We start from the raw sequence: 11,346 nt of genomic DNA, 5'->3' as shown, positions 1-11,346 counted from the left end.
TGAATTTATAAAGCGCGCTACGTACCCGTGAGGGTTTCAAGGCGCTGGGGGGCAGAGCTGGTGTTACTGGTCGAAGAGCCAGGTCTTGAGGAGTCTTCTGAAGTTGAGTAGGTCTTGAGTCTGTCGCAGGTTGGTGGGGAGGGTGTTCCAGATTTTGGTGGCGAGGTATGAGAAGGATCTGCCGCCGGAGGTCTTTCTTCGGATGCGGGGGACGACGGCGAGGGCGAGGTTAGTGGAGCGGAGCTGACGGGTGGGGGTGTAGAAGCTGAGTCTGTTGTTTAGGTAGGCTGGTCCGGTGTCATGGAGCGCTTTGTGAGTGTGGGTAAGAAGCTTGAAAGTGATCCTTTTGTCCACGGGGAGCCAGTGAAGGTTTCTCAGGTGATGGGAGATGTGGCTGTGGTGGGGTACGTTGAGGATCAGCCGGGCGGAGGCGTTTTGGATACGTTGGAGGCGTAGTAGGTCTTTTGCTGGGATGCCTGTGTAGAGTGCGTTGCAGTAGTCCAGCCTGCTGCTGACGAAGGCCTGTGTCACTGTTCTTCTTGTTTCTGTCGGGATCCACTTGTAGATTCTGCAGAGCATGCGGAGTGTGTTGTAGCAGGAGGAGGAAACTGCGTTGACCTGTTTAGACAAGGTGAGGGAGGAGTCGAGGATGAAGCCCAGGTTGCAAGCGTGGGTTAAGGATTAAGGCTACGGCATACAATATCCTGGCATTCTTCTTTTGCCACATTCACCAGATGAGAGACATATGTCACCATATTAGCCTGATCCTCTTTGGAATAATCTAGCACAGTGGCATTAGTTTTCTTTTCTTTCTCAACTTTGCAAGACCCATATTTTCTTACTTCCTTTATTTGCTACCGCTAACAAATTATAACAAACTTTAATTCAGCAGAAATGTTTGTATTGTAACTCTTGCATGGCCTGGGCATGACACAAATGTCCTTTGCTAAGAGAAAGCTATATTATCTTATTCTTTTTTAATTGTTTGACCCGCTTTGAAATTTCTAAACTTGCTAACCTAATCTAAAACCTGCTTCTATATGAATAGGCTTTATTGTGGAGTTGTATGGGAATGAATATGATCTAAGTTTATTCGTGCAAAACATTTACATGAGTGTCTTCTCTTTCAGAGACGAAAACAGGTGGTAAAATGTAGAAATGGTGTTGAATGTACCTTCTAGTAGTACTGTCTTTGTTAGAAATTGCCATCTCCACCGTAGCTATCTTCATCCCTTGGCTTCATTGTTGACGATTGGCTGTTTTACATCCTGAATGAAACAAATGTAATAAAATGTATATCTTTGGATTTTTTGTATAAAAGTGTCCCAGGGAAAGAACATATAGCATAGCATTCACACACAGAGCACACCCACTCTCAGACTCAGACAATAGCAGAGCTCCTGAATTAGACAGACTTTGCTCTCTGTCTAGACTATTCTCTATCAGGGCCTATCACAGTATTCTTTATGGGCACTGATAGCTTTACTGACTAGGCTGCCTCCTGAGAGTTTGTTCTCTTTTGAAAATTTTGAATGTTTTAACTTTAATGACTTAGAATACTAGAATAGGGATACATTGCGGGCACATTTTATTCAATGTTCTGCAGACCTTAGATTGACTAATAAAGATTCAAGACTTATGATAAATAAAACTTTAAAATCTAACTAAGAGACTAATGATTAACTCCTGAAAGTCTATTTAAACTTATTTTACTCTTCAGCCCATAACCGAGGTCCCCTCATTGGTGTCTACCAGTTGCAGAGTGTTTTATAAATTTAGGGTTCTCCACACTCCCAAAAAGTTGGATGGCAGAGGTAAGCTGCAAGAATTAAAAAGTGCCCAAATTTAGATAAAAACCTGAGTGCCCAGAAGCCGACTGCAAGGACTGATGAGGTGTGGTTTCTGAAGAGATTGCAGACTGCAGTTGAAGAATTGGGGAATAGGGTGATGCGTCAAAATTGTGCATATTGTGATTTGTGGTTTTATTGAAAATGCTCTGATGATCATTTGATTTCCAATTATTATGGTTTAGGCTTTATGCGCTTTGATAAAGAGGTTATTGGCCTCAGAAGTAGTCTAAGATCCCGAGATAGAGATGAAGATATTTAGAGAAAAATAAGGTTTTGTTGTCTGCTAAACGAAGTGTTATTCTTGAGATGTTGTCAACTTTACACATAGTTAGGGACTGTTCTAATTTTAATTGGTGCTTGTGAAACCTAATGTGCAAAGGTAACACAACACCGATTAGGTGATTTCCTGCAGGTCGAAAACTTATTGTTGCAAAAGAAAAGGTTTCAATGGGAATTGGAAGGTGTAAAACCTAGTCTGATTATTGGTTTATACTATTGGTTTTCTTTAGAAGAAACAAAGATTAATGTCATCATATGTTGCTTAGTTATTAGATTTCTCTTTTGTTCATTAGAGAAGAAGATTGTAAAGAAGGGCGAACCACTGCAAGGAGCGAGTTGTTGCATCATGTTGTGCTATGCTGGTAGTGGTCAGTTGGTGTAATGCTGCGCTGTAATTGATTGAATCTCGGCAAAACCTGTGAAGGCATTGGTTTATTCAATTACTAAGCTCTATTGTGATTTGATAAAGGGGTTCGGTGTTCTGGTGAATGTGGAACAAATTCAAAACATTGAAACACTGTAATTGTGATTATTAAATTGCTTAGTTACATTTGAGATCTTGAAGTTTTTCAAAGCTATGAGGAGTCTAATGAGAGGTGACATAATGGTTCCAGTTAGTGAGTATGAGGAAGTACTTTCTGAGGATATGCCTGCATATATTTTGAAAAAGGGTTCCATACATGTGTTTGGCTTCATCAGTGGTGCAAGATCACTGAAAGAGAAGGGGAGTTGAGTCTTCCTAGATGGGAGACATTTAATTTAGGAATTATTGTCAGATTATGAGAAGTTTTACATGAAAAGAAGTCACCTCCTAGATCTACACAATTTGAAGCACTTACAGCATGGGAGAAGATGGCACAAATTAGGGAAAGTGAAAGATTTCAAAAATGAACTAAGAGAGCACTGAGAAATTATGCAGATGCAGTTTGGGATGAATGAGCACAGGTATGGAGGAAGACTATAGTGGAAGGTACTAGATTATGGGGGTCATTCCGACCTTGGCGGGCGGCTACCGCCGCCCGCCAGGTGGAAACCGCCATGCGGCCGCCAATGCGGCCGCACTCACGCGGCCCCCATTCCGACATTCCCGCTGGGCCGGCGGCCGCAAACCAAGTTTGCGCCCGCCGGCCCAGCGGGAATGAGGCCGCAACACAGGAGCCGGCTCCTAATGGAGCTGGCGGTGTTGCGGCCGTGCGACGGGTGCAGTTGCACCCGTCGCGCTTTTCACTGTTTGATATGCAGACAGTGAAAAGCTGGCCGGGGCCCTGTTAGGGGGCCCCTGTACTGCCCATGCCAGTGGCATGGGCAGTGCAGGGGCCCCCAGTGGCCCCAGGACACCCCTTACCGCCAGCCTCTTCCTGGCGGTGCAAACCGCCAGAAACAGGCTGGCGGATTATCACTGCCGGGGGAAAAATGTCGGGAGACCGCCGGCCCCGGCGGTGCGACCGCGGCGGTACCGCCGCGGTCAGAATGAGGACGGAAGCACCGCCAGCCTGTTGGCGGTGCTTCCGTCATTCTTGCCCTGGCGGTCTCGGACCGCCAGGGTCAGAATGACCCCCTATATCTGTACATGCAGAAGAGAGTACAAGAATATAAGAATATAAAAAGCCTGTAAGAAAATAATTAAAGGAGATAAGGATGTAAAAACTGAAATACAATTTGATTCGGACTCTGAAGACAATATTAGGTGAACTCTTGGCTACACATCCACCACCATATGGAGGTCGTAGGCCAAATGATGGAACTCAATTAGTGAATAATGTGACCATAGCTACAGCTCCAACAGATCTAGGTGTTTCCCAAATTACTTGTCCGATGCAAGAAGTACAGCCTAAGAATATACAACTTGTATTGACTCAACCACTTGTAACACACCAGTAATAGCTCAACCGATTGTTGTACATCCTGTTATTACACAGCCTGTAACTCAGAAAGCAGTTGCAAGTGCTCCGGCACCAATGAGTACAGCTTAAACTGTGACACACATATATGCTCCAGTTACTGTGGTTAGAACTCCAGCACAGGTTACTGAAATGATTACACCGCAAACAATGCCTGCACAGATTATTCATGCTCCAGCTCCATTGGCTCAGGAAACAACGGGGTAAACCAGTAAATGGGTTTATATCAACATCACAAAATTCACAGATTGTAGTATGGACACCACCACAAACTATTCAAACATTAGGAGAAGGAAGGCAATTTGTTTTAACTACACAAAGTGTATCAGGTGAATGTAATTTGGATGGAGGACCTGGCCCGGCAGTTCGGGCTGGACTGTTCCCATGGGGAACAGGGTCAAGACCGATTTGCATATGGCTGGGTCCAAACTGGGGTGGCATGGTGAGCAAAAGAATTGATGGATTAACCCAGATCTGTGACTGGGGGTGAATGTTTGATTGGTTCTCTATTCCGTCCATCATTTGTGTCTGTTTGCTTTTGTCACACTAAGTACTGAATCCTAGCACATTGTTACCCATTCCTGAGGCAGAAGAATCTGATTATTTTGAACACGATTATCTTGATGTCACATATTTATATACCAAACCAAGACCAGACATAAAAGACGAGCCTTTAATAAATCCAGATTATATTCTGTTTGCTGGTGGCTCATGCTTGGGAACAAATGAAGATTCTTTGAGAGCAGCTTATGCAGTCTGAACAATTCAAGAAGTAATAGAAGCATCATGGCTTCAAGGAATTTCTCCAGCGCAAGGTGTAGAACTAATTGCCCTTACTAGAGCTTGCAGCTTGACAGCAGAAATGAGAGTGACTACATTTACAGATAGTCAGCATGGATTTGGTGTTGTCCATGATTTTGGGCAATTGTGGTCACAGCCAGATTTTATGACCTCATCTAGTTCGACCCATTAGAAATGGGGAACAAGTAAAAAATCTATTGGAAGCTCTACAACTCTCTACTAAAATTGCAGTTGTGAAGTGTGCGGCAACCAGAAGTGACAATACTTATGTCACAGTCGGCAACAGGTACACTGATGAAGTGCCACACTATTGTGCAATTGGTGCCTGTACATTTAATGGCTCATTTACCAATGAAAATACAGGAAAAAACATATTTTCCATGTTAATGAGAATGGCTATTAATTGGGATGCGTTGAGATGAATGCAAGAAAATGTGCTAGAGTAACCTGGTTGGATGAGAGCTGGATATGGAATAGACGAGTACAGTGGTTGGCTTTCAGTGAATGAAAGACTCGTTTTGCCAGACAGTCTGCTATCTCCAATCACAAGACATTTCAATGGCCCAACTCACCTACGTAGAGATGCAATGATTCATACTTTCGAGCGGTTCTGGTTTAATCCGAGATTCACAGCCCAAGTGAAAGACCTGTTTCATCGATGTGTAGCATGTCAGCAAATTAATGTAGACAAATGGACACACGATACACTACATCATGTAGAAAGATCAGGGGGTCCTTTCAATAGGATGCAAATGGATTTCAAAGAAATGCCCATTTGCAATGGATTGAGATATGTTTTAGTGATTGTCTTCATCTTCTATAGATGGGTAAAATATATCCAACCTGAAGAAATTATATTTTCACTGACCAAAGTTACTGTTGAGGGAGTTAGTACCCAGTTATGGTATGCCTATCTCACTAGAATCAGAATGAGGTACTCACTTTAACAGTGAGATTATAAGAATAGTGGGTGCAGCATTACAAGTTGAACAGAAGCTCCATTGCAGTTATCAACCAGAAGCTTCTGGCATAGTGGAAGAATCAATAATATCAATCAATAACAAACTTTATTCAATTTTTGATAAAAATCATATAAGTATGCATCTTATAAAACAATAACAGTATGTCACAATAATCATGATTCAGTTAAATACACATCAGTTGAAAATATGACAAGTAAATATCATAAAACCATAGCTCAACATTAAAATAAGACTAAAAATGTATCATCATTATCCTCATATAATATAATGTCAATACTTAAAAGCTTACAGATAGGACACATGAAAGAAAGGGAAAAATGAAGAAACGCAACTTGGGTTTCGGTAGCAGCTGTAAGTAAAGATATGCAGGTCTAATTTGTATAAAATGTTCAGAGAACAGAAGAGGCCTGATATACTTGTGACAGTGATTAGAAAACTTTGGACAGAGTAGTAATATATGCATGGTGTCACAAATAGAAATATTATCACAGTTGCAAAAAGGCAAATTAGAACGTTTGTACCAGGCCCCCTTCGGAGACAACTGATGGAAAATATCCAACCTGAAGAACGTCAGACAACAGCAATGTCTGCTTGATTTATTCAGGAGGAAGTAGGGCTCTATCTTATTAACAGATTTAGCCATGACATACTTGCACATAAACTGCTTTGTTAAGATGGAATTCTCCCGTTCCCCTGCCATCCTCTGTGAGAAAGTCTGTTTAACCCATGCAAGATCACTTTTCACTACATCCCCAGGGTTGGAAAAAAGTCCTAGGCACCCTAGTTCATGAAAAGATTTCTTGACATTTTGTAACAAGGGAATTTTGGCTGCTTTATCTAGGGACAGGCAATCCTGGACTGTAAGCCTATTAAAATGTAAATCCTCCTTGTGCCAGCTAGAACACCATAATAAAAGTGGACGAGCTCAAATAAAATCTGAGATAAAAGGCATGCCCAGTTTTTCATGAAGCATTTCTAATGGGGTTCCTTGGAAGACTGCCAGTAAGTTCATCAGGAACTTATTTTCAATCACCTAAATGCAATCAATATTAGTATACCCCCAAATCTCACAGCCAGAGATAGCCATCAGGACGCATTTACCCTTATTTATGTCTAATAAAAGTTTTGAGGTATTATGTCCGGTGCGTCTGGCAAAATCATAAAGAGATGGCTCTCTGTTAAACCCTTCCATTTTTAAAACGCTGAGGTTTCCAGCTAAGTCTCGAATTAAGTAACAAACCCAAACAAGAAAAATTCTCCACTCTTGTTGAGAGTTTGCAAGATTGTGGACTCTTGGAACCTACCGCAATAAGATGTGACTTCTTAAAATTCGTAGATAAATCCAAATTGTTCATAAAATCAATAAATGTATCTAAAAGTCGCTAAAGGCTTCTAGCTGCACGGGCAATTAGGACTACATCATCAGCATATACGAGTACTGGAATTGGTCTGCCATCATCACTATGGGCATCACAGATGGTATCAACGGGGCCCTGCTCTAGGTGATTTATATACATGATGAATGAAAGAGGGGCGAGGATTCAACCCTGACAAACACCTTTTTTGAGTACAAAAGACTAGGAACATTAACATATAGGTCCGTATCTGACCACCCCCATTAGTCCGCTATGTAGTTCTCTCAAAAAGGAGACAAGTGTACAATCCACCTTCAAAGAGCCCAGCTCCAACCAAAGTTTATCTCTGTTAACACAATCAAAGGCTGACCTGAGGTCCATAAAGGCCATGTGGACAGTGCCCTCTTTTGTCCTAGTGTATTTAGATATCAAAAGGTGCAAATTTAAGTTCTGCTCAACTGTGCCTCTGCTGTGTCTAAACCCATATTATAAGTTGGAGAGAATTCCCTTCTCACTTGCTAGATAGTGAATCTTTCCAGAATCCCTTTCCCTATAATATTCACTTCCACATCAATCAGTGGAATCGGCCTATAACATAAGGGATCCTCTCGATCTCCCTTTTTAAATATAGGGACTGTTACTGACTGCTTCCAGGCCTCAAGATGCAAACCTTTAATGGGTTAGGACAGGTACCCAGAGATTCACTTATGATTTAAACAAGTCACCCAGGACCCCTTTGGGATTCCATCTGGGTGTTTATATGCTTGTAAGGAAAGAAGATTACATAGATTAAAATTTTCTGCCAGGTCATCTAGGAAGTTCCCATAGTGAGAGTGCTTAACATGAACCTGTTCAACAGGAAGCCCTTCTGTATCATTGGGCCATACAGAAAACAGTCCTTACATGGGTGTATATTGAAATCCAAAGTCACAATCAGCTCAATATGTTGAGTAGGATAAGAGAGAAAAAAGGCTTCTAAAAACCTGTCCACTTCTTCCAGGGTCTCCGATTTCTCTTTCCTATGAATCAGATTTTAGATATTAATACAAAAAATAGATGGATTTGGGACAGAGTACAGTAGGATTGCTAAGACATGGGGGGAATTAGTTGAAATCATCTTAAGATAACATGCCAGGCTTAGATTTCCAAGTGTTATTAGACCCTCTCATTCAGAGACTCCTGATTTTCCCTGGATCCCAGCGATATTTCAGCTCAGAACCTTCAGCAATCTTGTGGTCCTGCTACCAGACACACTATCCTGAGCAGAATTAGCTCATTCAGGTCCCAGTCAATGTTTCTGATTCAGCCCAGTCAATGCTTCAAAACGATTATAGTCAAACAACTAAATGGGACTACTAAATCAAGATTGGAAAAGGTTTGTGCTTCAATTTCTCTGAAATGGCCTGAGGCCTTGCCTCTGGTGATGATGAGCCTACACAATACACCTGACAGGAAAACTGGTTTATTGCCGCATGTGAGTCTTATGGACAGATCAATGAGATTACCTGCAGTTTCAGCAAATGCACTTGTGAATATTAGAGATGACATGGTACTCAGTTCTGTAAGGGATTGGGTGATGTGGTACATTCTGTCTCTTGGCAGGTTGAAGCTGTTACCACAAATCCAAACCAGGAGAAGTGACATGGCCTTAGTCCTGGTAACTGGGTCTTAGTCAAGAAGCATGTGTGGAAGTGCTGTCTAGAGCCACGTTGGAAAGGCCCCTATCAAGTGATTCTGATCACAAACACGGGAGTTAAATGTGCTGGAATCCCAAACTGAGTACATGCTTCACATACCCAGAGAACTGACCGCCATGCAGCCGCACCCCCACCGCAGCCATTTGGAGATCCCCGCTGGGCTGGCGGGCGGAAACCTGGTTTCCCAGCAGGGATCACGGCCGCAACATAGGAGCCGGCTCCAAATGGAGCCGGCGGTATTGCGGCCATGCGACGGGTCCAGTTGCACCCGTCGCACTTTTCACTGTCTGCATAGCAGACAGTGAAAACTGCATGGGGCCCGGTCAGGGGGCCACTGCACTGCCCATGCCGGAACGGGGAGCCCCACGACTCCCCGTTCCGCCAGCCTTTTCCTGGCGGTGCAAACCGCCAGAAAAAGGCTGGCGGTCGGGGACTCGTAATCCTTTGGGCAGCGCTGCAAGCAGCGCTGCCCAGGCGGATTAACACCGCCGGGGAAAAAGTGGCAGAATACCGCCACGGTCGTAATACGCCTGGAAGCACCGCCAGCCTGTTGGCGGTGCTTCCGTCGTTTTAGCCCTGGCGGACCCGTACCGCAAGGGTCAAAATGACCCCCATAGTGTTCAAGGAGCCAGAACCAGGAGCACTGGTGTACATACCACCGCACATTGTAATAGAATAGACTCAAGAAAAAAAAAGACTGTGATCAGAGACAGCGAGAAGAAGTAAGGAGTGAAAAATATCTGACAGATAAAGAGGTCGAACTGACTGACATCTCACAAAGTGGCACTGGAGAAGACTTGATAATACAGTCTACTGAAGTGAATTCTTGTTCCAGAAGTAGAGAATGTTGATGATCCAGGAGATGGTACAGGTTCTGGAGCAGAGACAAGAAGTGATCCACATAATAAAAGATGGCCCAAAGCTTACAGTAGAAAGAAATCAAGATTGAGTGTGTCAGCTGAATCAATGCCACCGGCAATCAGAGAAGAAGCAGAGTTCAGTGGTATAAGTGACACAGAAGAAGAACAAATACACTCAGAAGATCAAAAAGGTCTAGAGTTCCTTGTCGAAGATATACGTCACCTGAATGGACATATTATGCCAGTCAAGTTTTATATGTTCCAATTTCTGACTTGCTTGATTGGTGCAAGGAACTGCTAGAGCTACCTTGAAAGCCCCTGATTACAAAAGACTTACTGATCTGAAAATTCAAAACTGAGAAATAAAAAAACTAAGATCTTATTTGAACTGTGTATGAAATAAAAAGACTAACATAATTAATTGAACAAGAAGATAACAAGAGTACCAAGGTCAGAAGGAGCAGCTGAAGATTAGGTATAATTTTTTAGAACACGGAGTAGGGTTAAGGATTGTCTGTACAAGATATTATGATTAACAAGCCTAAAATAATTTTTAAAAAAAGGAAACTAAATTAAAAGAAAAAGACCAATGCAAGAAGAAAACCAACCTTAAGAAGAGCGTACAGATATTGTTCAATTGTCACTATGACTTATTGGTAGTTGATCTGGTTTTAGAGACAACATATGTAATGCTAACAGAACCAGGTGCAAAATATTTTTAGGGACTTTACTAGACACTTTACTTACACTTAGGAGCATATTTATGAGAGGCTGCCACTGCCGGAGCATCACTTTGTTTAACGCTCTGGTGGCGCAAGCCTCTCAACCATATCTATGAGGCCACGAAAAGCAACTTTGCATGGCTTTGCTTGGCCTCATAGATATGGAGTAAGGCAAAGCAGCCCAAGTCACTGCACTGCCTTACTCTGCGCCAAGGAGGCATTCCAAGGGTGTTGCGTGTGTTTTCCCATGGAATACCCATGGATTTTGACACTGCCCCAGATTTACTTAATCATTTACACCTGGGGCAGCACCAACACCTTATTCCTCCCCAGAGTAGGCATAACGAGGATATATATTTTCATTTTTTCTCATTTTTTCCTCTTACCATGTGTGCAGCATTCTGCAGCACACATAGAAAAAGGAAAATGCCTCCAGGATTGTTGTTGTGCGGGATCGTGTTCTTTCCTGTACAAATGCAATCCTGCATGCAATGCTGGCACCCTTGAAAGGGTGCCTGCATTGACTCTAGGCAGCCAATTGTGCACTAGCGCAGGGGAAAAGGGCAAGAATGCACTGTATTTCATATTTCCGGTGCATTCCTGCCTTTTCACAAAATTGTATAGCGATGCCCTACGCCACTTGCCCATAAATATGGCCCTAATAGTTTTAGTAGGAATAGCAATAGCACGTGTTATAGACTTCACACCTGACACAGAAAATGCTGTAGTAAAATATTTGAATGCAACATCTGAGCCAAGTACAGATGAAGAAGAGCTGAAAACATAATAGTCTAATCACACTTGGAAATCTAAGCCTGGCATGTAATCTTAAAATGATTTCAACTAATTCCCCCCATGTCTTAGCAGTCCTACTGTACTCTGTCCAAAATCCATCTAT

The 11,346-nt window shown here is 42.6% G+C and overlaps 1 long non-coding RNA gene across 1 annotated transcript in view; it reads right to left on the bottom strand.

The window, feature by feature from the left end:
- Positions 1-1,187: 1,187 nt before the first annotated feature.
- LOC138283222 (uncharacterized) overlaps positions 1,188-11,346 on the bottom strand; it is a 33,914-nt gene continuing 23,755 nt past the window's right edge. Inside the window, exon 3 of the long non-coding RNA XR_011201136.1 lies at positions 1,188-1,268. This is a non-coding gene — a long non-coding RNA (uncharacterized lncRNA). The remainder of the gene's footprint in view (positions 1,269-11,346) is intronic.

The sequence above is a fragment of the Pleurodeles waltl genome, chromosome 3_1 (assembly GCF_031143425.1).
Source record: "Pleurodeles waltl isolate 20211129_DDA chromosome 3_1, aPleWal1.hap1.20221129, whole genome shotgun sequence".
Classification (NCBI taxonomy): Eukaryota; Metazoa; Chordata; class Amphibia; order Caudata; family Salamandridae; genus Pleurodeles; species Pleurodeles waltl.
Note: the sequence above shows the minus strand (reverse complement) of the source record. Positions and strands in the feature narration are given on the sequence as shown.